Raw genomic sequence first — 6,000 nt, forward strand, 5'->3', positions numbered from 1 at the left:
ATCACATGATATTGCTTATATGTGGAACCTAAAATATGACCCAAATGAATGAAAGAGAAACAGAGTCACAGACGCAGAGAATAGACTGGTGGTTGCCAAGGGGGAGGGGCAGTGGGGGAGGGATGGAGTGGGAGTTTGGGGTCAGCAGATGCAAACTATTACATACAGGTTGGTTAAACAACGTCCTACTGTAGAGCACAGGGAACTACATTCGATATCCTGTGACAAACCATCATGGAAAAGGATATGAAAAAGAATGTGTACATATATGTATAACTGAGTCACTTTGCTGCACAGCAGAAATTAACACCACATTGTAAATCAACTATACTTCAATAAAATAAATTTTAAAAATAGTATTGGATATATCTTTGTAAACTATTAAGTATTATTAAGACGTTCTCCTGTTAATACTAATTCCTAAAAATATAAACATATTTGGTTGCGTTGTACATTATTTTTAATAACTGCATCATCCTAAAGATCTGACCCAGGTCACTGTTCCGTGTGTCTCTTTGGACAGCCTGACCCAGCTTTATGCTCTTTCAACGTTCTCTCTCTGTGTCTGTGTGATTTTCAGTCAGCTTCAGGTGTAGAAGCTGGATTTATTTTCAAAGCTCTTCAGGTGAAGTGGCTTCACTTCAGACTTGGTTCGGGGGGTCTGTGTCTCGTCACTCTCCTCGCACCTGCCCCCCTTTCACCTAAACAAAGTCATCTGCTGACGCCATTTCTCATTTGGCTCACGAATCCGACCTCTGGAGCTGCTTTCCTGCACTCGTAGTCTCAAAATGAAAGGTTTGACTCAAGTACCTTACTTTGTGATACTTGGTGCCTTTTGGGCGTGAGTAGGTGACACTGCTGCTTTCCGGGCAGTGACTGTGTGATCCACGGTAAGGGTCTGCAGAGCCCAGAGCCATCTCGCCCCTTGTTTGTTTGGCTTTGCCATCTCCAGCCTTTTGTGAATGTGAACATCTAATGGCACTTTCTGCAGACCTGAGACTTTATTCCCGAGTTCGTCATCCAGGTTCCAGGGATGAGCATCTATGCCCCAGCACTTCCTACCCAGATGAAGGCTCTGCTAACCCTTGGAAACTATTTTAAACTCCAGCCCCACTTTGATGGCATACTCTGCAGATGGTTATTTGACAATGCAGATGGACGTCAATAGAAAGTCTGTGCTGGGATTATTCTGTCTGTGCTGTTCCCATCAAGCTCCTAAATAATCCACCTGTACTCGTTCAATAAACACTAAGTACTGACGAGATACTAGGTACCTATTAGACAGATACAGTGACAGACAAAACATGCATTACATACCTGAGATTACAGCCTAGGCTTTCTTTCTCTGTGTCAGCTGTTAGTATGAAGTATACACTAATGAACCCTGGAGGAAGCATAATTTCTCTATACTTCCTATTTTTATAAACATGATGTACTTTGGTTGCTCTATGTTCTGATTGTTATTAGGTTTACAGATGACCTCTTTCAACTAGATATTCATACTCGAATACTCTGGATCTCTGTTAATTAATAAAAATGTATTGTACCTCTGCTCTTGTCTCTGTGTGCAACATATAAGTCAAAGAGAGTCAGCATTCGGTGATTACTGAATCATGAGTGGATTACTTTAGAGGATTTCAGGAAAGAACAGAGTTTAATCAAGTGAAACACTTTTCTAGAGGAGCAGTTATAAATCCTGATGTTACAGACACAGGATTGAGTTGGATAATGCCAGCAGAGAGAAAAATTCATAGGAGACATAGTATATAAAAGAAATCAGGGCTTCCCTGGTGGCGCAGTGGTTGAGAGTCTGCCTGCCGATGCAGGGGACACGGGTTCGTGCCCCGGTCCGGGATGATCCCACATGCCGCGGAGCGGCTGGGCCCGTGAGCCATGGCCGCTGAGCCTGCGCGTCCAGAGCCTGTGCTCTGCGACGGGAGAGGCCACAGCAGTGAGAGGCCCGCATACCGCAAAAAAAAAAAGAGAAATCAGTTTTCTAAGGGGAATAACTTCAATTTTTTCAGGAACTGTAAAGTAACTTGTGAATTTAGGACTTTTATAGAAGTAAGACCAGGAAAATTCTAACAGACGAATCCTAATAGCCAAGCATCACAAGAAATGCCTAATCTGTTTTTACAGAGATAACTTCACCACTGGCATATAACTGCTAATTACCAAGTGAAATAATACTAAAGGAAACAGCATTCTACTCACTGATTTATAAATCAATACAAAATGTAATTTTTTTTCCAGGTTTTAGAAAGCATTATGTCAGAATTATGAAGAATTGCTGGATAAACCAAATGGTGTGATCAGGTCAATGTGCACCTTATGTCTACAACACTTTACAACCAGAAAGGATTAGACTTGCTAAACATCTTCAGAGCACTTTCTGAAGTTCACTCCAGGAGCCTCCTTGCTCCCCTACCCCTGCCTCTCCTCCGCAGGCCAGCGAGTGCTTTGGGGCTCTGCTGCTTGGGCAGGGTGGCCATCTGGTCCTTGAGCTGAGCTGCTGGGATTGGTTCACTCAAGAACTGGAGTAAGATGCACAGGAGCTCCGCATCAATCCGTGGTGGTCCTTGGACACGGGAAGTCCAGAGACTCGGGAATAAGGGAAGTCATTGGGGGCTGTTGTGATGAGAGAGCAATGAGGGGTGGTCTGCAGAGAAGAGAAGGGTAGGCAGGGATGAGGGGCCGAGAGAGGAGGTGCTGAGGCTCCTTATGGATTATCTCCAGACCCTGCCCTCACCTACAACACACTGACTCTTTTTTATTATTATTATTAATTGTTATTGGAGTAGAGTTGCTTTACAGTGTTGTGTTAGTTTCTACTATACAGCAAAGTGAATCAGTTATAGGTATACATATATCCCCTCTTTTTTAGATTTTCTTCATATTTAGGTCACCACAGAGCACTGAGTCGAGTTCCCTGTGCTCTACAGTAGGTTCCCACTAGTTGTCTATTTTATATATAGTAGTGTGTATATGTCCATCCCAATCTCCTAAATCACCCCATCCCCCCCTTCTCCCCTTGATAACCGTAAGTTTGTTCTCTACATATGTGACTCTATTTCTGGTTTGCAAATAAGTTCAGCTCTACCATTTTTCTAGATTTCACATATATGTGTCAATATACGATATTTGTTTTCTCTTTCTGACTTACCTCACTCTGTATGACAGACTCTAGGTCCATCCACCTCACTACAAATAACTCAATTTCATTTCTTTTTATAGCTGAGTAATACTCCATTGTATATATGTGCCACATCTTCTTTATCCATTCGTCTGTTGATGGACATTTAGGTGGCTTCCATGTCCTGGTTATTGTAAATAGTGCTGCAGTGCACATCAAGGTGGGACGCATGCACTCCTCTGACTCTGTACACAATGAGAGTGTGTGAGCTTCTCTTTCTTCCTATGATAGTTTTTGATAACTTAAAGGATAATATCACCTTACTCTCATCATGTGTGCACAAGGAGCTCAGGGTTAAGGTGATTGGACCATAAAATTGCTATCACCTCTTAGTACCAGCACTTTCTGGAGGGATTGTGGAGTACTATGAAATAAAGAGGTACTTACGTACATTAGGAGGGAACTAAAAAGAACACGAGCGTCTCCCTCCTACGTGTGGAGCTGTGAACAGCTTGTACGCACTGTGAGCCTCGGGCTGGCCTTGCTTGTCCAGCACCACCTACCCCTGCCAAAAAGTGTATTTTCCAGACCAGCTGGAGTAACAACTGGGACACAAGGAGATTAGTGAATATTCATGTGTTTTAGCTGCCGCCAAGGTGAATCTTCCCAAATCCTGATTATGTTTATTTAAGTGAAACATCTGCCAATAAGAAGGAGGCTTGTTTATGGTAACCGCATAGCTGTGGCTTCTGTCCTCTGAATAATGATAATACAGACATTGGCTGCATGGCCTCATCCTTGGGGGTTTTCTTTGTTCTTTTTGTTATTATTATTTGTGAGTAGTAAGCTTCTTGTGCCACCGAGATTGCTAGCCATTATGGCAATAAAAGGGCTATTTGTTGCCTTTCCTGTTGGAAAGTGGCTAATGCAGACAAGGGAGCTGCTCAGGAAGCAATGGGTTCGTAACATAAACCAAACTTGGATGTTTCTTTTCAGGGTTTAGACACTAACCGGTGATGACCCAGCTGAGGTCCGTGAGAACACCGCATGTCCTCACAGATATGAGCAGCCCAGGCGTGAACTGTCTTATTTTTTTCAATATTCTGGGAACAGTAATAAACAACACGAAGTTCTCCACTGTCTGGGGATAGAACGACGGGAGTTGTGTAAATAGACTTAAATCGGATTTCCTGGGCATGACTGTTTCCATTACCTACCGAGGACTTTATTTGGAAAAAAATGGACTATTATGAAAAATATAAAACTTAAGACCCTTTATATCCTCATTCAACCAGAACTTCAGGGCCCATCTGGGGGGCACACCTTCCCCAGGGGTGACAGGGACGAACTGGGCAGAATCTCTGGCCTCGTGAAACTTACGGTCTAGTAGAAGCGAAAGAGAGGCAGGCACAGAGCATCACTCTGCCCTAATCCTCAGGCTGGGCAGTGAGGTCCAAGGGCAAACGTCCTAACGGGTCCCCTCCCTATGGACTGTGTTTGTTTCCTGGAGCTGCCTTAACAAAGCACCATGATCTGGGCGACTCACAACAGTGGGTGTTCATTCTCTCCCAGTCAGGAGGCCGGAGGCTGGAGAAGCGGCTGGCAGGGCCCTGCTGCCCCCCGAAGTGCCCCATGGAGGGTCCCTCCTCTCCCAACAGGTCCTGGGGACCCAGGCGCTCTTTGAGTTGTGGCAGCACAGCTCCAGGCTCTGCCTCCGTTCCCCTCTGTGTCCCTGTCCTCACGTCCTCTGATCACAGGGACACCAGCCATGTTGGGTTAGGGCCACCCTCCTCCAGGATTACCTCTTCTCAACCTGCTACATCAGCAGTGACCCTGTTTCCAAATGGGGCCATAGGTGGAGGTGCTGGGGATTAGGGCTTCAATTTATCTCCCCGGAGGACACAGTTAACCCACGACATGGAGCATTTAGTGAAGAGTGAAGCTTGTAGGAGTGGGGTAATCACACACCCGCAGAAAGTAATGAGACAAAGAGAAAGGGAGAATGGATAAAGAGTGTTTGAGTGACGTGAGCTGGAGGTGGACGTCTGTAACCCTAATTCTCTGGTTCCTGACGGGTGGCCATCTTCAAACCACGTCATCTTGTCCTGACCCGGGAGTGCCACTTTCAGCTCTCTCCCTGGACACTTCTGTGCACAAAATACAGTCACTGTGATTTCTCACCTGTGACTCCACCAGGGCAGGGCCTGGGTCTCAGGGACCTACTGTCAAGATCTCCCAAATCAGAGAACTTCTTGAACCCGTGCCAAGCCTCTGGCACCAGGCTTTCCCGGTTGGCTACTTCAGAAGGGACAGAGTTGAAGTCCAGGAGGTACATATACTCAGGGTACACAAATGCAGTTTTATCTTTCCCATTTTTAAAGGGAATGCATATCCCCTGTAACACAAAGTGTAACTTGCAGTGTTTCAGAACAAGGAGTTGGTTTATTTTGAAAATGTAGCTCATTGTTGCTTTTCCAGCAGACGCCCTATCCAGACGGCCTTTTCAGGGAAACGAGTCCACATAAACACCCACAATGGGCCATTCAACACAAACCCTGTCCCAGAACAGGTATTTCCAGTGTGTCCTTCCATGCGCAAATACAATGCCCCAGAAGGACAAAGCTTGCACAAATGACACACCGCAAACAGAGAGATTTCAATAGCACCAGAGGAGTTCAGAGTCACTGTGACATTGCCCTGCAGAGAGAATAGTCTCGGCAAAGCCACCCTGGGTGGTTGGGTGAGTGGGCTGTGATAATTCTCTCTGGTGTTGCTCCTCAATCTTCTAATTCTTGTTTTAAAAGGTTAAAACACACACATACTTCTTGCCCTATTAAATTCTTCTAAAAATGCTTAACTCCTTCTGT

The sequence above is a fragment of the Delphinapterus leucas genome, chromosome 5 (assembly GCF_059928025.1).
Source record: "Delphinapterus leucas isolate spDelLeu-1000000601 "Yukka" chromosome 5, BTC_Dleu_Yukka2, whole genome shotgun sequence".
Lineage (NCBI taxonomy): Eukaryota > Metazoa > Chordata > Mammalia > Artiodactyla > Monodontidae > Delphinapterus > Delphinapterus leucas.